The sequence below is a fragment of the Pristiophorus japonicus genome, chromosome 5, assembly GCF_044704955.1.
Source record: "Pristiophorus japonicus isolate sPriJap1 chromosome 5, sPriJap1.hap1, whole genome shotgun sequence".
NCBI lineage: Eukaryota > Metazoa > Chordata > Chondrichthyes > Pristiophoridae > Pristiophorus > Pristiophorus japonicus.
Genome location: NC_091981.1, coordinates 23,542,326 through 23,564,290, shown reverse-complemented (window position 1 = coordinate 23,564,290; position 21,965 = coordinate 23,542,326).

Below are 21,965 nucleotides of genomic sequence, written 5' to 3'. Positions count from 1 at the left end.
CCTTCCAAGGCCTCGCCCCTCCCTTTCTCAGTAATTCCCTACAGCCTCACAAACCCCCAAGATATCTGCTCCTCAAATTCTGCCCTCTTGAGCATCCCTGATTTTAACTGCTCAACTATCGGTTTGGGCCCTAATTCTGGAATTCCTTCCCTAAACCTCTCCACCTCTTTCCTCCTTTAAGACGCTCCTTAAAACCTAACTCTTTGACCAAGCTTTTGGTCAACTGCTGTAATTCCTTCTTATGTGGCTCGGTGTCAAATTTACTTTTTTCGTCTTATTACACTCCTGTGAAGCACCTTGGGACGTTTAACTACGTTAAAGGCGCTATATAAATATAAGTTGTTTTTGTTGTTCTTGTCGATAGATGGATCTTGGGTGACCAGAGTTAACTTCTCAAGCAGTGATGACACTCACGTGGAATCCAAGAACTGCAACAGAAGGAAAGATATCGGGGGAGACTTTCAGTTTGGGCGCTGAATGGGCACGATATCAATGATGCTCCCACAGCGTCCACCCAACTCGGCAGTCGGGAGCTCCGAACCACTTTCCGGTTTGGGCCTCATTAATATGGTGTCGGCGAGCTGCGAGTGCTAAATAGACGCCCTTCTGGATCTCACTGCTTTCCTGCAGCAGCAAATGGTCTGGCTTGAAGCATTCAGACGGCCATCAGGTGAGGCCTGTCAAGGGCAGTGGTCGCTGGGTGTGGGCCATGGTTGGCATCGAGCCGGTAGATTATTGTGAGGCCCAGAGGAGCTCTCCAAAGTGGTTCGTTAAGGATCGCCTGCTAGGCCTCTCGACACCTCGAGAAATAAATGCTGCACGCGCTCTGAATGTTGGGCCGAGGACACTGCCCAGAGGAACTCCTGCAGCAATGTCCTGCACTGAGATGATTAGCCTCCAGCAACCACAACCATCTTTGTTTGTGCTAGGCATGACTCCAGCCAGTGGAGAGTTTTCCCTATTGATCCTCATTTACTTCAGTTATAGTAGGGCTCCTCGGTGTCACACTCTGCCTTGATGGCAAGGGCAGTCACTCTCAGCTCACCTCTGGAATTCAGCTCTTTGGTCCATGTTTGGACCAAGGCTGTAATGTGGTCTGGAGCCGAGTGGTCCTGGCCGAACACAAAGCATCGGTGAGCAGGTTATTGGTGTGTAAGAGTCGTTTGATTTCACCATTGACCACTCCGTCTATCACTTTGCTAGACATTGCGATAATTCCAGCCTTGGGAATTTTTATGATTCTATGATGCAGTTATAAAATGATTTCATAAGAAGGTATATTGATGTATAAAGAGTTAAATATAAAAAAATTGAATTTACCTAAGGTTAAATTTACTGACCACGTTTGGCTTTCGGCAGGAAGCCTTAACAACCTATCCTGCCACCTTCAAAGATTGTGTATGTGGCCTCTCTGTTCCTGCACCCCCTTTAAAATTGTACCATTTAATTTATTTTACCTCTCCTCATTTTTCCTTCCAAAATGGATCACTTCACACTTCTCCGCATTAAGTTTGATCATCTATATGTCTCGCCATTTCCTCCGGGTCTGCTGCTATCGTTGTCACTGCTTACTACATTTTCAAGCTTTGTATCATGAGCAATCTTTGAAATTATGCACCTTATCCCCCAGTCCAGGTCATTAATATATATCAAAAAGGACAATAGTCCAAGGGGGGGGGGGGGGCGGAAGTTTCCTGCGCCAGGTGCCCGAGAGCAAGTGGAGCGCAAAATAACGCGCTGGGACGGGTATCGCAGCCGCGTAGAAAGGGCCCTCACCTTCATTAAAGGGGAGGGTCAATCTGCTGACTCTGCGGATCCCTTCCTGGACCATCAGGGAGCAGGGCACCCTGGAGTCAGCCCAGCACTCAAGCAGAGTGCTAGGCTGGAAGATGGCGGCACGGACCCCATCATCCACTATGCAACGGGCCACGACTGGTAAGTCGGCTGACTATTCTTTCTTCCGAGTGCCACCTCCCCTTTAACTAGCGCCCCGCAGCCTGGTACGCGCCCCCCTGAGGCTGTCGCTGTCATCACCTGGCGCAGCTTCAGGGGGCGTTCCCGAATTTTTGCTCTGGGCCGAAAATGGGTCATTAGCGCCCCAGCGGAGCGGGGCGCTAACGGTTACTGACAGTGCTCAATTCCCGCGGAACTTAGCGGGGGTCGTCATTAGCGACGCTGCATCCAGGTGAAAAGTCGCTTGCAAACAACCCCCCCCCCCCCCAAGGGGGCGGTAACGGGAGGCACAAATTACCCCAATTTCTCCCCCCTAATATCGACCCCTGGGGGACACCATTGTCTCCTTACATAGAATTACATAGCATGTACAGAACAGAAACAGGCCATTCGGCCCAATCAGTCCATGCTGACGTTTATGCTCAGTCAAGCTTACTCCGTCCTTCCTCATCTCACTCTATCTGCATTACCCTCGAGTCCCTTCGCCCTCATATCCTTTTCTAGCCTCCCCTTAAATGCTAATACTAATCACCTCAACCACTCCCTGTGGTAGCGAGTTCCACATTCTCACCACTCTCTGGATAAAGATGTTTCTTCTGAATTCCCTATTTGATTTCTTGGTGATGATCTTATATTGATGGCCTCTAGTTTTGCTCTCTCTGTATCTACTCTATCAAAACCTTTCATAATTTTAAATCCCTCTATATGTCCTCTCTCAGCCTTTTCTTTTCAAGAAAAAGGAGACCCAGTCTGTTCACTATTTTCTGATTGGTATACCCTCATAGTTCTGGTATCATCCTTTTTTAATATGGAGAGCAGAACTGCATACAGTACTCCAAATGTGGTCTAACCAAGGTTCGAAACAAGGTTAGCATAACTTCTCTACTTTTTAATTCTATATTTTAGACATAAACCCTAGTGCTTGGTTTGCTTTGTTATGACTTTATTGGCCAAAGAACATAAGAACATAAGAAATAGGAGCAGGAATAGGCTATTTGATTGTGTTCTCCTCACAATTTGCTTTCCCACCCATCTTTGTATCATCAGCAAACTTGGCTACATTACACTCGGTCCCTTCATCCGAGTCATTAATATAGATTGTAAATAGTTGAGGACCCAACTCCGATCCCTGCGGCACCCCTCTAGTCACTGTTTGCCAACCATTTATCCCGACTCTGTTTTTTGTGAGTTAACCAATCCTCTATCCATGCTAATATATTATAGGGGGTACCCTCAATCCCGTGAACTTTTATCTTGTGCAGTAACCTCTTATGCAGCACCTTATTGAATGCCTTCTGGAAATCCAAATACAACACATCCACTGCTTCCCCCTTATCCACCCTGCTTGTTACATCCTCAAAGAACTCCAGCAAATTTGTCAAACATGATTTCCCTTTCATAAAACCATGTTGAATCATGCTTTTCCAAATGTCCCGCTACTGCTTCCTTAATAATGGACTCCAGCATTTTCCCAATGACAGATGTTAGGTTAACTGGTCTATAGTTTCCTGCTTTTTTAAATAGAGGCGTTACATTTGCAGTTTTCCAATCTGCTGGGACCGCCCCAGAATCTAGGGAATTTTGGTAAATTACAATGCATCCACTATCTCTGCAGCCACTTCTCTTAAGACCCTAGGCTGTAAGCCATCAGGTCCAGGGGACTTGTCCGCCTTTAGTCCCATTATTTTACCAAGTACTACTTCATTAGTGATAGTGATAGTATTAAGTTCCTCCCTCCCTATAGTCCCTTGATTATCCACTATTGGGATGTTTTTAGTGTCTTCTACCGTGAAGACCGATACAAAATATTTGTTCAACGTCTCTGCCATTTCCCTGTTCTCCATTATTAATTCCCCAATCCCATCCTCCAGGGGACCAACATTTACTTTAGCCACTCTTTTCCTTTTTATGTACCTGTAGAAACTCTTACTATCTGTTTTTATATTTTGTTCTAGTTTACTTTCATAATTTATCTTCCCTCTCTTAATTATTTTTTTAGTCGTTCTCTGCTGGCTTAAAAAAATGTCCCAATCCTCTGGCCTCCCACTAGTCTTGCCCACATTGTATGCCTTTGTTTTCAATTTGATACCCTCTCTTATTTCGTTAGTTAGCCACAGATGGTTATCCCTTCTCTTAGTCTTTCCTTCTCTTGGGATATATATTTGTTGCGAGTTATGAAATATCTCCTTAAATGTCTGCAACTGCTCATCAACCGTCCCACACTTTAATCTATTTTCCCAGTCTACTTTAGCCAACTCTGCCCTCAAAGCTTTTTAGTCCCCTTTAATAAAGCTGGTTTGAGAACCAACTTTCTCTCCCTCCAACTGAATTTGAAATTCAACCATATTATAGTCACTTATTCCTAGAGGATCTTTTACTGCGAGATCATTTATTAATTCTGCCTCATTACACAGTACTAGATCCAAGATAGCCTTCTCCCTGGTTGGTTCCGCAACGTACTGTTCAAGGAAACTATCCCGGATACACTCTATGAAGTGCTCCTCAAGGCTACCCTGGCCAATTTGCTTTGTCCAATCAATATGAAGGTGAAAATCATCCATGATTATTGCCATTCCTTTTTTACAAACCTCCATTATTTCTTGATTTATACTCTGTCCAGCTACTGTTAGGGGGCCTGTGGACTATGCCCACCATCGACTTTTTCCCTTTATTATTCCTTATCTGCACCCTGCATCACAACTTATGGGATTTGCGTATTTTATACTCCCAGATCCCTTTGCTCCGCTACTCCATTTAGATTCTTATTTTCCAAGTAATATGTGACCTCCTTATTTTTGTTACCAATATGTTATACTTCTCTCCAGTATGACTGGAAACAACCGTTCACCACTACTCTCTGCTTTCTGTTTCTAAGTTTGTCTCCAGGCTGCCACTACCCCTTTAACCCCATGGGTTCCAATCTTGCTAACAAGTCTATTATGCGGCATTTTATCAAACTCTTTTTGAAAGTTCATATACACAACATCAATCACATTACCCTCATCAACTCTCTCCGTTTCTCTCCATTTTTTTTGTCTCCTAACATAAATTATTTCCTGGTGTGGTAAATGTATGTCAAATTCTGTTGACTGATATTAGTCTTGTCTTTTACCACAAAGTGGGAAATCAGATTAAAAGTTACTGAGGCAGTTAATTCCACCTCCCTCAAATATGTGACAAAAATAAACTGATTAAAAGATTTACAGTATGTTTCACCTTTCAAAAAGGTGCATCTAGTATAGTAATGAGTAATATAATGGCTCATGGGTGATGACACCTTCCCTCTTACTGAAGCCGCCCTGCTTGACTATCTATTCCACTACCTACCCACACACACCACAGCATGGGTGGGGTGGTCCTTATCATCAAATCTCACTTTGATCTGCCCCCAACTCCTCTGGCACCTTCTCCTCCCTTGATTGCCTCATCTTGTTCCACCCTCTCTATTTTAAAATCCTCGTCCTCTACAACCCAACCAAGCTCCATGCCAACTTTCTTACCGAGATATCCTCACTGCATTCCTCCCTCAGTCTCTGCACTGACTGACTTCTCATCCTTACCAATTTCAAACTCCATCTCAACTCACTTTGCCCTCTCTCCTCTGAGTTCACTGCCCTCCTGTTGTCGGTTAACCTCGCCCTCTATATAAACTCCCTAACCATATTCAAAGCCATTCCCTTGACCTTGCCACCTCACGTGGCCTCTCTACTCTCATTGTCCTAATCACAGACACGCCAGTTCTGATCACTTTCTTCTATCCCTCACAAATTATTGCCCTTCCAACCCCACTTCCTTCTGCGGCCACCCAGGAAAATAACTCTCCCCAAGTTACTGACAATGGCATGCTCAAACTCTCTACTGTCTAGCTTTTAGCCCACCATTCGCCGCGGCACTTCTGCAGCTATTGGTTTGCTCAATCACAAGCCTTTGATACCAGTAAAACCCTTACTCTCTCCCACCCTGATTGTTTCCCTTGGTATGACCCCCATCTTAAGTCCAAGGGGCACAGATTTGAAAGTTTAAAGCGCTCAACTGGTTTAGCCATTCATCGCTAGATATGGTGAGACCATATCAAGCACTCCTCTGCTCTCCTCTGTTAAAATTTCTCACTTCTTCATGATTATCCTGGAATGCAAAGACAACCCCAGCTTCTTGTCTCCACTGCTAACGATCACCATAACCACTCACTCTTGCCCCTCCATCCTCACCTTCAACAACAAGTACAAGGAGCTCATGGACTTCTTTGTCACTAAGATTGAGACCATCGGATCTGCCGCATCCCTCCCTTCCAGTTGCCCACCAAGCCAAGCTTCCCCCAAGGTTCCCCCCTGCCCTAGTCCTGAACTCATATCTTTATCTTGTTTCTCTCATGTCTACCCATATGCCCGACCCACCTCCTGCTTTCTCGTCTCTATTCCCACTAAACTGCTGACCACCCAATTTATCTTCCTGGCCCCCATGTTGTAAGATACCCTATTTGTGTTTACATATATATGTGGATTTGTAGTGTTGCTAGAAATAATGAAATGTGTAAATTGTTCATTTCTAGGATACTTTAGGGTTTTAATGTATCAGTGTACAATTTAGCTGACTGTGCTATTCCTTTCCCGCTGGATTACAGGAGTTGTGATTTGTGCCCATTTTGTGATGGGAAGTGGGACAATGAGCCAAGATGGTAAGCAAGTTAGCATTTGGTGTTTTGACAGGAACTCCATCATTTCTAGGAGTCTTGTTCACAATAACACTTATCATGCCATAATGAATCTTCTGTGACAGTGTGCATGACTAAAGACCTATAAAGATCTTGAGTTTTCCTTCATAATTTGTAGAGAGAGACAAGGACGAAAGGTTCGATGAAGGTTGCATCCTTACCCAGAAGAAAAATAGGTTAATTGTATTTATTTCTCTGTGATATTACTGCCTAGAGGCATTGAGTATGTCAAGACTCAGTTTGAACACATAGTTGGTGTCAGATTTGAATTCTCTCATAATGCTAGCTGATATTTTTAACATTAAAGGCGCCATATAAATTTAAGTTGTTGTTGATTCCCCCTGCCCCTCCCTTTCAAATTTGCCACCATCACCTCTGCCCTTGACCGCTCTGTCCTTGCAAACTACTGCCCCATCGTCAACCACCCTTTCCTCTTCAAAGCCCTTGAACAGATTATGGCCTCCAAATACATGCTCACTTTTCTGCAACTCCATGTTTGAACCTCTCCGATCAGGTTGCCACCCTACCACAGCACTGAAACGGCCCTAATTATAGTCACAAATGGTGTCCTATGTGACTGAGACAATGATGCACTATTCCTCCTCATCCTTCTCGACCTGTCTGTAACTTTTGATGCTGCTGACCACACTATCCACCTCCATCGCTTCTGCTCCATTATCCAGTCCTCGCCTGGTTCTATTCCTATCTATCCAGTCATGGCTTGACAACTTTCTGCAATGGCTTTTCTTCTCGCTCCCACACTGTTACCTCTGGAGATCTCCAATGATCTATCCTTGGCCCCCAGCTATTTCTCATCTACATGCTGTCCCTCAGCAACATTATCTGAAGCCATGATGTCAGATTCCATATGAATGCTGATGATACCCAGATCTACATCACCACCACTTCTCCCAATCATTCCACTACCACTGTTCGTGGACCACTTCCCATATCTCAGGAGTCTCCTATCAACAAGAGCAGACATCGACGACGAGATCCAACACCGCCTCCAGTGCACCAGTGCAGCCTTTGGCCGCCTGAGGAAAAGAGTGTTTGAAGACCAGGCCCTCAAAGCTGCCACCAAGCTCATGGTTTACAGGGCTGTAGTAATACCTGCCCTCCTGTATAGCTCAGAGACATGGACCATGTACAGTAGACACATCAAGTTGCTGGAGAAATATTGGCAATGATGTCTCCGCAAGATCCTACAAATCCCCTGAGAGGCAGGCACACCAACATCAGCGTCCTCGTCCAGGCTAACATCCCCAGCATTGAAGCACTGACCAGCTTCACTGGGCAGGCCACATAGTTCGCACGCCAGACACGGGACTCCCAAAGCAAGTGCTCTACTCGGAGCTCCTTCATGGCAAACGAGCCAAAGGTGGGCAGGAGAAACACTACAAGGACATCCTCAAAACCTCCCTGATAAAGTGCGACATCCCCACTGACGTCTGGGAGTCCCTGGCCAAAGACCGCCCTAAGTGAAGGAAGTGCATCGGGGAGGGGGCTCAGCACCTCGAGTCTCAACGCCGAGAGCATGCAGAAATCAAGCGCAGACAGTGGAAAGAGCGTGCTGCAAACCAGTCCCACCCACCCCTTCCCTCAACGACTATCTGTCTCACCTGTGACAGAGTCTGTGGGTCTCATATTGGACTGTTCAGCCACCAAAGAACTCAATTCAGGAGTGGAAGCAAGTCCCTCGATTCCGAGGGACTGCCTATGATGATGATTTGTCAGACTGCTTGGCCGACATCCAGTCTCAGATGAGCCATCATTTCAAAACTCTGCTGCCCATATCCTAACCCGCACCAAGACCCACTCATCCATCACCCCTGATCTCGCTGACCTACATTGGCTCCCAGTCCACCAACACCTTGATTTTAAAATTATCATCCTTGTGTTCAAATCTCTCCATGGCCTCACCCAATCTCCGTAACCTCCTCCAGCCCTACAACCCTCCGACATATCTGTGCTCTTCATTTTCTGGCCTCTTGCTTATCCCTGATTTTAATTGCTCCACCGTTGGCTGATGTGCTGTCAGCTGCCGAGGCCCTAAGCTCTAGAATTCCCTCCCACACCTCTCTGCCTCTGTATCTATTTTTACTCCTTTAAGACGCTCCTTTATACCTACCTCTTTGACCAAGCTTTTGGTCATTTGCCCTAATATCCCCTTATGTGACTTGGTGTCCAGGTTTGGTTGATAAGTCCTGTGAAGCGCCTTGGGACGTTTTACATTAAAGGCGCTATATAAATGCAAGTTGCTGTTCACCACCTGGGCAGTATCTTAGCAGAATGGATCACCTGCCTGTTGTATAATCTGCCTGAGTTTTGTTCATTAATTTTGATGGAGTGAAAATCGTGTGAACCATTTACAAGAGGTGAGCAATCAACTGTGCCAAATGGTAAAGACAAAAATGTACCCCATTGTTCTGTGATACCATTCTATAATTCTGCTATATCATTCTGTAATCAAATATTGCTCCATAATTCTGCTATATCATTCTGTACTCAGACACTGTTCTATAATTCTGCTATATCATTCTGCACTCAGACACTGTTCTATAATTCTGCTATATCATTCTGCACTCAGACACTGTTCTATAATTCTGCTATATCATTCTGTACTCAGACACTGTTCTGTGATACTGTTCTGGGAAAACATTTTGTGATTCTATTTTGTAATTCTGAGTTGTTACTCTGCTCTGAAATTCTGCTAGAATTCCATTCTGTAGTTTTGTTCTGTGATGCTGCCGGTAATCCCATGCTGTGATACTGTTGTGTAATACTGTTCCATCATTCTGTTCTGTAATTCTGTTTCCAGACTAATACAGTTTACAGAAGGAGGCCATTTGGCCTATCATGTCTGTGCTATCTCTTTACTGGAACACGCAAAAACAATCCCACTGCCCTCTCTCCTTTGTTAGGCCTGTATCCTTTTCTGATTCAGATTTTTACCTTGTTTTCCGTTTAAAGAAGCTATGGCCTCTTCGTCTACCACTTCCTAGTAACTAAATGTTCTGGCCGAGAAATCAGATCGTGCGAAAAAACAGCCATGTAAAATCCGTGCTGCCTGTTGATTATAATGATTCGTGCGTGCGGGGGGGTGGGGGGGTGGGGGCCGACATTGGGAGGCCAGGATGCTACTTAAAGGCAGTCAGTACCTATTAAAGGAGAGGTGTATTTTGCCTGCAAAATCTGTATTGCAAGTTCAGGAAGAAATGGCTGAAGGAGGTAGAGAGTAGCCACAAAGACTCTCCGATGCCGCACAGGAGGCTTTGGTGCAGGAGGTGAAAATGAGGAGGGGCAGCCTTTCCCGCCTTAGGGCAGGATTCCCTTCAAACATCTACTTAGGAGGCAGTGGGGTGGGGGGGGTGGGGGTGCTGAGTATGTCAATGGCAGGAGCATTTCAACAAGAACATGGCTGCAAGACTGGAAAGAATTCAATGACCTAACTAGAGTTAACAATGTAAGAAGGCTGCTGATACTTTCTGATCACAGTTGCACCGCTCACAGAATCAGACAATGATGCAGTACAGAAGGCCATTCGGCCCATCGTGCCTGTGTCGGCTCTTTGAAAGAGCTGTCCAATTTGTCCCAAAACACTGATCTTTCCCCATAGCCCTGCAAATTTTCCCTTTGCAAGCATTAATCCAATTCCCTTTTGAAAGTTATTATTGAATCTGCTTCCACCATCCTGTCAGGCAGCGCATTCCAGATCATGACAACTCGCTGCTTAAATTCTTTTTCCTCATCTCGCCTCTGCTTCTTTTGCCAATGACCTTAAATCTGTGTCCTCTGGTCACCAGCCCTTCTGCCACTGGAAACAGTATCTCCTTATTCACTCGATCAAAACCCTTCGAGGTTTTGAACACCTCTATCAAATCTCCCCTTAACCTTCTCTGCTCTAAGGCGAACAACTGCAGCTTCTCCAGTCTCTCCACATTACTGAAATCTTTGATCCATGGAACCATTCTTGTAAATCTCCTCTTCACCTCCAAGGCTTTGAAGTGCGGTGCCCAGAATTGGTCACAATACTCCAGCTGGTGCATGATGGGTGTTTTATAAAGGTTTAGCTTAACTTCCTTCATTTCATCACACTATGCCTCTATTAATAAAGACAAGAATCCCACGTGCCTTTGTAACAGCCTGCACAACATGCCCTGCCACCTTCAAGGACTTGTGTCCGTACACCCCCAGGTCTCGCTGTTCCTGCACCCCCTTTAAAATTGTACCATTTAGTTTATATTGCCTCTTATTCTCCCTACCAAAATGAATCACTTCACACTTCTCTGCATTCAATTTCATCTGCCATGTGTCTGCACATGTCACCAGCCCTGAGAGAGACTTCTGTAGGAAAAAAAATCGCACCTAAAAACACAACAAACATTCCCAATACCTTAACACCTCGCAAAAATAAAACTAAGTAAAACAACCAAACTTACCTCATTCACCAATTCCATCACTCACTGCTGCCGGGACAGCTCTGACCACCTGGTTTTCCAGACGGTGCCACTAGAGGGTGCTACATGGCGCTATAGGTTCAGCGCACAACAAATTTCACCGCGCCTCCCAGTTTTACCTGCCAACTCATTGGGCCCAAGTTTTGGGCCACGCCTAATACCGCACAGCCCGGACCTGGGCGCCCGTTTTTCGCGCCACAAAGTGCGCCTAAAAAAAACTTACCTATTCTCCGGTTTCCTGCAGGTCCTCTGGAGCTGGGCGGGGCGCAGCACGAGCTGTAGGGGGCGGAGCCATGCCCCTGCGCTGAAAACAGTGCCGGGACCTCTGCACATGCGCGCTACAGTAGGCGCGCATGTGCAGTAGCTCCAGGTGCCCGAAACTGTGGGAGGGGCCCAAAGCACGCAGCCCCTAGCCCTGGCCGAATGGCCTCACTGGGGCTGCGTGGATAAGGCTCCTCCCACCCGACCGGACCCGACTCGACCTCTGCTTCCCCCCGTCCCACCCCCCGGCGACCCGACCTCCACTCCCCCCTCCCCGCGACTCTCCCACCACCCCGACCTCCGCGACTCCCCCCCGGACCTCCGCGACTCTCCTCCCCCCGGACCTCCGCGACTCTTCCCCCCCCCCCCCTCCGGACCTCCGCAACCCCCCCCCCCCAAGACCAAGACCCGATGCCACCTACCTGTAAATCCAGCCCGAAGTCTTGGGCCCGGCCATTCAGCCTCCTTCTCTCCCTTTTCTCCCTTCCTTCCTTCCCTCCTTCCCTCCCTCCATCCTCTCTCCCTTCTCCCCCTCTCCCCCTCTTCTCCCCCTCTCTCCCCCTCCTCTTCCCCCCTCCTCTTCCCCCTCCCTCCTCTTCCCCCCTCCTCCTCCTCTCCCCCACCTCCTCTCCCCCCTACCCCCCTTCCCCCTCCTCCTCCCCAAACCCCCTCCTCCTCCCCCTCGCCACCCCCTTCTCCCCCTCCACCTCCTCCCCAACCTTCCCCAACCCCCCCTCCACCTCCCCCACCCCCCTCCTCCTCCCCCCCACCCGACCCCCCTCCCCCTTCTCCCCCTCCCCCCCAACCTCCTTCTCCCCCTCCCCCCCACCCCCCTTCTCCCCCTCCCCTCGCTGTCAGAAACACAGACAGACAGAGAGTGTGAGACACACACAGACAGACAGAGAGATAGAGACACTGACAGAGACACACTGGGGGGGCATCCCAGCACGCTGTTGGAGGACTCCCGGTGCTGCAGTCGGTAAGTAGAAAATGTTTTATTTATTGATTTTTTAAAAAAAAATTATATTTTATTAATTTTTTTTGATTGATTTATTGATGTATTTATAATTTATTATTGATGATGGCTCTTTATTTGTAAAACTGAAGTGTTTAATGTTTGTAAACTTCCTTTTAAACCCTAGCCCCCGCCTTCCCTATGCCTAAATTGTAACCTACGCCTGATTTTCGAAAGTGTAGACAAGGTTTTTTCGAATGTACAAAAATCTTCACTTACTCCATTCTAAGTTAGTTTGGAGTAAGTTTTCACTGCCTAAACTTTTAAAACAGGCGTAAGTGGCCGGACACGCCCCCTTTTGAAAAAAAAATTCTGTTCCAAAGTGAAACTGTTCTAACTGACTAGAACTGGAGCAAACTAAATGCCGAGAATTCAAATTTCTAAGATACTCCGTTCTAAACCAGTTGCTCCAAAAAATCAGGAGCAACTCAGGCCGAAACTTGGCCCCATTGAAATTACTCTCCTCCAGTTGAATATTTTCACATTTCATTTTTCCTTGTCCTTTTCCATAAATGCTCTAAAACTAATGATATTGTGATCACTGTTTCCCAAATGCTCCTTCACTGAAACATGTTCCATTTCATTCCCCAGAACTAGATGCAGCTCTGCTTCCTTCATAGTTCGGCTGGAAACATTCCAATCAAGAAAGTTCTTTTGTACACATTTTAGCAATTCCTTCTCCTCTTTTTTCCTAGTCTATATTCGGATAATTGAGGTACCCCTTTATCACTAATCTAAAGTTCTTGTATCTTTCTGCAATTTGCCTGAAAATCTGCTGCTCTGTCTCCTTTCACTATTTGGTGGCCTGTAGTATACACCCAGCAGTGCAATAGCTCCTTATTGTTCCTTAATTCTAACCAAACCGATTCTGTCTTTCAACCCTCAAGTACATTGTGTCTTTCCAGTGCTGTAACAATATTTTTGTCAATACTTCCACCCCATCCATTTTAGGCCCAGCCGGTGTTCCACACGCAGCGGCAGTCGGCGAGAGGCAGGATACCAATCCCGGTCTTTATCTGCCCTTAGTATATTGAGCAGCTATTGAAATCAGCTTGCTTGACTTTCCCATATATTTACTAGGACTACAGAGGAATGACATTCGCCAACCTTCCAGCTTGTGGGATCTAAAATGCAGCATCTACCTATTTCAGTGATGTTCATTATTCAATGTTGCCACTTAAGTGAGCAATGAGCATGAAGGTAAAAGGAGTGTAAGCATGTTTCTGGGCAGCATAGAAGACTGTTCCATCTCTGTTTAGTATCATCATACCTGATGCTATACAACCACTAATGGATGTTAGAGGAGGTTAGAGGTAGAGAGCAGAGCATGTGGGCGTGTATAACGTTACGTTCACAATATAACTCGATTGAACCTTCCCTGCAACCATTCCCTGCTTCTTCCTATAATGTAATTGCAGAGAACAGCATGCAATACCTGAACTGTGGTCTAACCAATTTAATGCACACATTATTATATATCACTTCATTGCCACTGTAGTCAATGTCCAAAGGTATAAATCCCAGAATCTCTCCACTTTTTAAAGTTTTGTTTCTGTCAGCAGTCTCACGATGTGGAGATGTTGGGACTGTCTGGTTCAGCTTGAGCAAGAAAGGGAGAAGCGGAGAGTTGTACCAGATGTGTAGGGCTGAGGCAGCGGTAGGATCTTCTATCAATGGTGGGCAGGGAGCGGGTGGGTATAAGCAAGGAACGATGCACAAAAGCACCAGAGTCAGCTGACTGAAGATATGGGCTGGAGGAAGTTGCAGAGATAGATGGGGAAAGGCCCTGCGGAGATTGGAATATTGGGGCAAGGATTTGAAATGTAATATATTGGGGGACAGGGAGGCAACGTAGGTTAGTGAGGATGGTGGTGACAGGAGACCGAGACTTAGGGCAGGATATGGACAGCGAGTTTTGAGCAACTAATAACTTATGGAGGGTGGAAGACCAGCAAGCCGACCATGGGAATAATAAAGTATGTAGATGACAAATGTGTGAACAAGGTTGTTGTCAGCACACATTGGGACCGAGGTGGGAAACGTTTCAGAGGGAAACGTGGTTTTAGTGTTAGCAATGGGCAGGATGTGGTGATGTTCAAATCAGGGTCAAATAGGACATCAAGGTTTCTTACAGCCTAATTTATGGAGCATGGAGTCGAATGGAGTCAGTCGCAAGGGAGTAGGGGTTGTGCAGCAGCCAAGAAACGATGGCTTCTGTCTCCCCAACGCTCAGCTAGAGGATGACAGGATAATGCAACATGCATCAGACACAAATGAATTTGGAGACCTTCTCAGGGTCCCACCACCACTGACCGGTCTGCATAGTATTTGGGTGGATTCATCGTATTGTGCATGTACTTGTTTGTCAGTTCTCAATGAATTCAGTAGATTAGGGCTGCGGTGGATGATATCCTTGATTCACAGCAATCACCTGTCCACTCTGCCTCCATCTTCTAACAGTGGTGGCAGATTGGTGCCAAGTTAAGGCCCTATGGCTGATCTCCGCATATTCGCTTGCGTGAGTCAGTCCTTCTGAGACCTCGTGCACGGTAATGGAATGCAAGGCTTTTCTATGGGGAGAAGCCCCATTAAGTGCCCGAGTGTGCAATCAATGGCACCTTGCATGTTTGGGAAACCTGTGAGCTGCTGTAAATGCTGCACTCTCTCTTTCTTGATGAAAGTGCTGAAAATGATTTCTTGGTAAACAGGATTTATGTTAGTTAGTGCATCAGCGGAGAAAAGACTGATTTGGCTAATGTGCCAAGGGGTGGTTTGAAGAATGTGGTTACAAGAGAAGGTCAGAGGCTGGGTATTCACATCCTAACTCCCCATTTACAAGGCACAAGTCAGGAGTGTGATGGAATACACTCCACTTGCCTGGATGAGCGTAGCTCCAATAACACTCAAGAAGCTCGACACAGTCCAGGACAAAGCAGCCCACTTGATAGGCACCCCATCCACCACCTTAAGCATTCACTCCCTTCACCACCGGCACACCGTGGCTGCAGTGTGTACCATCTACAAGATGCACTGCAGCAACTCGCCAAGGCTTCTTCGGCAGTTATAATGGGTGACTTTAATATGCACATAGATTGGGCTAACCAAACTGGAAGCAATACGGTGGAGGAGGATTTCCTGGAGTGCATAAGGGATGGTTTTCTCGACCAATATGTCGAGGAACCAACTAGGGGGGAGGCCATCTTAGACTGGGTGTTGTGTAGTGAGAGAGGATTAATTAGCAATCTTGTTGTGCGAGGCCCCTTGGAGAAGAGTGACCATAATATGGTGGAATTCTGCATTAGGATGGAGAATGAAACAGTTAATTCAGAGACCATGGTCCAGAACTTAAAGAAGGCTAACTTTGAAGGTATGAGGCGTGAATTGGCTAGGATAGATTGGCGAATGATACTTAAGGGGTTGACTGTGGATGGGCAATGGCAGACATTTAGAGACCGCATGGATGAACTACAACAATTGTACATTCCTGTCTGGCGTAAAAATAAAAAAGGGAAGGTGGCTCAACCGTGGCTATCACGGGAAATCAGGGATAGTATTAAAGCCAAGGAAGTGGCATACAAATTGGCCAGAAGTAGCAGCGAACCCGGGGACTGGGAGAAATTTAGAACTCAGCAGAGGAGGACAAAGGGTTTGATTAGTGTAGGGAAAATGGAGTACGAGAAGAAGCTTGCAGGGAACATTAAGACGGATTGCAAAAGTTTCTATAGATATGTAAAGAGAAAAAGGTTAGTAAAGACAAACATAGGTCGCCTGCAGTCAGAATCAGGGGAAGTCATAACGGGGAACAAAGAAATGGCAGACCAATTGAACAAGTACTTTGGTTCGGTATTCACTAAGAAGGACACAAACAACTTCCGGATATAAAAGGGGCCAGAGGGTCTAGTAAGGAGGAGGAACTGAGGGAAATCCTTATTAGTCCGGAAATTGTGTTGGGGAAATTGATGGGATTGAAGGCCGATAAATCCCCAGGGCCTGATCGACTGCATCCCAGAGTACTTAAGGAGGTGGCCTTGGAAATAGCATTGACAGTCATTTTCCAACATTCCAATAACTCTGGATCAGTTCCTATTGAGTGGAGGGTAGCCAATGTAACCCCACTTTTTAAAAAAGGAGGGAGAGAGAAAACAGGGAATTATAGACCGGTCAGCCTGATCTCAGTAGTGAGTAAAATGATGGAATCAATTATTAAGGATGTCATAGCAGCGCATTTGGAAAGAGGTGACATGATAGGTCCAAGTCAGCGTGGATTTGTGAAAGGGAAATCATGCTTGACAAATCTTCTGGAATTATTTGAGGATGTTTCCAGTAGAGTGGACAAGGGAGAGCCAGTTGATGTGGTATATTTGGACTTTCAGAAGGCTTTCGACAAGGTCCCACACAAGATATTAATGTGCAAAGTTAAAGCACATGGGATTGGGGGTAGTGTGCTGACATGGATTGAGAACTGGTTGTCAGACAGGAAGCAAAGAGTAGGAGTAAATGGGTACTTTTCAGAATGGCAGGCAGTGACTAGTGGGGTACTGCAAGGTTCTGTGCTGGGGCCCCAGCTGTTTACACTGTACATTAATGATTTAGACGAGGGGATTAAATGTAGTATCTCCAAATTTGCGGATGACACTAAGTTGGGTGGCAGTGTGAGCTGCGAGGAGGATGCTATGAGGCTGCAGAGTGACTTGGATAGGTTAGGTGAGTGGGCAAATGCATGGCAGATGAGGTATAATGTGGATAAATGTGAGGTTATCCACTTTGGTGGTAAAAACAGAGAGACAGACTATTATCTGAATGGTGACAGATTAGGAAAAGGGGAGGTGCAACGAGACCTGGATGCCATGGTACATCAGTCATTGAAGGTTGGCATGCAGGTACAGCAGGCGGTTAAGAAAGCAAATGACATGTTGGCCTTCATAGCGAGAGGATTTGAGTACAGGGGCAGGGAGGTGTTGCTACAGTTGTACAGGGCCTTGGTGAGGCCACACCTGGAGTATTGTGTACAGTTTTGGTCTCCTAACTTGAGGGAGGACATTGTTGCTATTGAGGGAGTGCAGCGAAGGTTCACCAGACTGATTCCCGGGATGGCGGGACTGACCTATCAAGAAAGACTGGATCAACTGGACTTGTATTCACTGGAGTTCAGAAGAATGAGAGGGGACCTCATAGAAACATTTAAAATTCTGATGGGTTCAGACTGGTTAGATGCAGGAAGAATGTTCCCAATGTTGGGGAAGTCCAGAACCAGGGGTCACAATCTAAGGATAAGGGGTAAGCCATTTAGGACCGAGATGATGAGAAACTTCTTCACCCAGAGAGTGGTGAACCTGTGGAATTCTCTACCACAGAAAGTTGTTGAGGCCAATTCACTAAATATATTCAAAAAGGAGTTAGATGAAGTCCTTACTACTAGGGGGATCAAGGGGTATGGCGAGAAAGCAGGAATGGGGTACTGAAGTTGCATGTTCAGCCATGAACTCATTGAATGGCGGTGCAGGCTAGAAGGGCCGAATGGCCTACTCCTGCACTTATTTTCTATGTTTCTATGTTTCTATTCCTGCTCTATCTTTCCTGAATGAATATATTGTAGCCAGGAATATTAAGTGACCATTCCTCCCCTTGTTTGAGCCTGGTCTCCGTTATTGCCACTATAACATAATCCCATGCGGCTACTTGTGCCTGCAGCTCACCAACCTTATTAACTACGCTCCAGACATTTACGTACATTCACCCCAAACCCATCTTAGTCTGTCTCTCATTTCCCCCCATCTGATCCTTCCTACTTGTGAACTGCTCTTTATTATAAAGCAGTCTGGCTCTTCCAGCCCTCTGTGCACCCTGTATCTCTTCTCTATACTAATACAATAAAAGTTGGGTGTGACGGTGATCTTGACAGCCACAGGCAGTGTGCCCATGCCATGGTTTGAGACTGGAGTTGTGGCTGCAGCAGGTGACCGCTGGGTAGGCCACACAGTTTGCATTCCAGACACGAGACTCCCAAAGCAAGCGCTCTACTCGGAACTGCTTTACGGCAAACGAGCCTAAGGTGGGCAGAGGAAACGTTACAAGGACACCCTCAAAGCCTCCCTGATAAAGTGCAACATCCCCACCGACACCTGGGAGTACATGGCCAAAGACCGCCCTAAGTGGAGTAAGTGCATCCAGGAGGGCGCTGAGCACCTCACGCGCAGGCAGCGAAAAGAGCAAGCGGTAAACTAGTCCCACCTACCCTTTCCCTCAATGACTGTCTGTCCCACCTGTGACAGGGACTGTGGTTCTCGTATTGGACATTTCAGACACCTAAGAACTCATTTTTAGAGTGGAAGCAAGTGAAAGGGACTGCCTATGATGATGAGCTCAGTAACAACCTCCTTGTTAAAGCGAAGGCATCTCATACACGTTGATGAGGTCCCCCTGGAGACCGTCTGTGGATATAGCCTCCTGTTCAGTGCCCTCCTCCTCCCTCTTCTGGCAGCTTCTGCTGCTCTGTGATGTCTTCCATGCTCCTCCCCGTTGTCTATTATTCCTCAAGCCAACCCTAGTAGACCAAACATCCTGCCAGATAGCATCACGATAAACGAGGTCAGCACATGGCGAATGGCAGTCTAAATAGGAGAACGGGTCGTGCAAGAAGCACACGACACTAACTCACATACATTATTCCCCATTTAGAATGTTGCCAGCATGTGCTCCTGCTGACAGCGTTACCTCCAGTACCAGTGGGCGGTGCACTTCCAGCCAGACATGTCTGCGTACTTCCTGTCTGCCATCTTGGGGACTTAGGAGGCTAACACGCAACAATTTCTAGACTTCAATGTTCCAACAGCCCTCTAAAGATAATTTCTCCTAATCTCACTCCTCACTCTATTCGTGTTAAGTATAAATCTGCTCTGTAATTCTACTCCGTAATTCTGTTCTCTTATTCTGATATTCCATTCTTTTCTGTAATACTATTCTACAATTCTCATCTGCTTTTCTCAAAGCATGTGAGGCATATTCATTTGTTTTGTTCAATGCTACTGCATAAGGCAGCACCCCTGCACTGTCACCTGGGGGCATCTTGTCAGGTTCACAGCTGATGTATGACATCACCCCCACCAGGCACAGGGATATGTTTTTAATCAGCTTGTGCCAAGACATTTGTAGAAGTTCATTCTTACTCGTGTTTCTTGAAACTGTGCTGACAAGCAGGATACCAATCCCGGTCTTTATCTGCCCTTAGTATATTGAGCAGCTATTGAAATCAGCTTGCTTGACTTTCGCATATATTTACTAGGACTACAGAGGAATGACATTCGCCAACATTCCAGCTTATGGGATCTAAAATGCAGCATCTACCTATTTTAGTGATGTTCATTATTCAATGTTGCCATTTAAGTGAGCAATGAGCATGAAGGTAAAAGGAGTGTAAGCATGTTTCTGGGCAGCATAGAAGACTGTTCCATCTCTATTTAGTATCACCATACATGATGCTATACAACCACAATGGATGTTAGAGGAGGTTAGAGGTAGAGAGCAGAGCATGTGGGCGTGTATAACGTTACGCTCACAATATAACTCTATTGAACCTTCCCTGCAACCATTCCCTGCTTCTTCCTATAATGTAATTGCAGAGAACAGCATGCAATACCCGAACTGTGGTCTAACCAATTTAATGCACACATTATTATATATCACTTCATTGCCACTGTAGTCAATGTCCAAAGGTATAAATCCCAGAATCTCTCCACTTTTTAAAGTTTTTTTTCTGTCAGCAGTCTCACGATGTGGAGATGTTGGGACTGTCTGGTTCAGCTTTAGCAAGAAAGGGAGAAGCGGAGAGTTGTATCAGATGTGTAGGGCTGAGGCAGCGGTAGGATCTTCTATCAATGGTGGGCAGGGAGCGGGTGGGTATAAGCAAGGAACGATGCACAAAAGCACCAGAGTCAGCTGACTGAAGATATGGGCTGGAGGAAGTTGCAGAGATAGATGGGGAAAGGCCCTACGGAGATTGGAATATTGGGGCAAGGATTTGAAATGTAATATATTGGGGGACAGGGAGGCAACGTAGGTTAGTGAGGATGGTGGTGACAGGAGACCGAGACTTAGGGCAGGATATGGACAGCGAGTTTTGAGCAACTAATAATTTATAGAGGGTGGAAGACCAGCAAGCCGACCATGGGAATAATAAAGTATGTAGATGACAAATGTGTGAACAAGGTTGTTGTCAGCACACGTTGGGACCGAGGTGGGAAACGTTTCAGAGGGAAACGTGGTTTTAGTGTTAGCAATGGGCAGGATGTGGTGATTGATGTTCAAATCAGGGTCAAATAGGACATCAAGGTTTCTTACAGCCTAATGTATGGAGCATGGAGTCGAATGGAGTCAGTCGCAAGGGAGTAGGGGTTGTGCAGCATCCAAGAAACGATGGCTTCTGTCTCCCCAACGCTCAGCTAGAGGATGACAGGATAATGCAACATGCATCAGACACAAATGAATTTGGAGACCTTCTCAGGGTCCCACCACCACTGACCGGTCTGCATAGTATTTGGGTGGATTCATCGTATTGTGCATGTACTTGTTTGTCAGTTCTCAATGAATTCAGTAGATTAGGGCTGCGGTGGATGATATCCTTGATTCACAGCAATCACCTGTCCACTCTGCCTCCATCTTCTAACAGTGGTGGCAGATTGGTGCCAAGTTAAGGCCCTGTGGCTGATCTCCGCATATTCGCTTGCGTGAGTCAGTCCTTCTGAGACCTCGTGCACGGTAATGGAATGCAAGGCTTTTCTATGGGGAGAAGCCCCATTAAGTGCCCGAGTGTGCAATCAATGGCACCTTGCATGTTTGGGAAACCTGTGAGCTGCTGTAAATGCTGCACTCTCTCTTTCTTGAAGAAAGTGCTGAAAATGTTTTCTTGGTAAACAGGATTTATGTTAGTTAGTGCATCAGCGGAGAAAAGACTGATTTGGCTAATGGGCCTAGGGGTGGTTCGAAGAATGTGGTTACAAGAGAAGGTCAGAGGCTAGGTATTCACATCCTAACTCCCCATTTACAAGGCACAAGTCAGGAGTGTGATGGAATACTCTCCACTTGCCTGGATGAGCGTAGCTCCAATAACACTCAAGAAGCTCGACACAGTCCAGGACAAAGCAGCCCACTTGATTGGCACCCATCCACCACCTTAAGCATTCACTCCCTTCACCACCGGCACACCGTGGCTGCAGTGTGTACCATCTACAAGATGCACTGCAGCAACTCGCCAAGGCTTCTTCGGTAGCACCTCCTAAACCTGCAACCTCTACCACCGAGAAGGACAAGGGCAGCAGGCACATGGGAGCAAGTTCCCCTCCAAGTCACACACCATCCTGACTTGGAAATATAGAGTCATTCCTTCATCGTCGCTGGGTCAAAATCCTGGAACTCCCTCCCTAACAACACTGTGGGAGTACCTTCACCACATGGACTGCAGTGGTTCAAGAAGGTGGCTCACCACCACCTTCTCAAGGGCAATTAGGGACGGGCAATAAATGCTGGCCTATCCAGAGATGCCAACAACCCAGGAACAAATACATAAAAT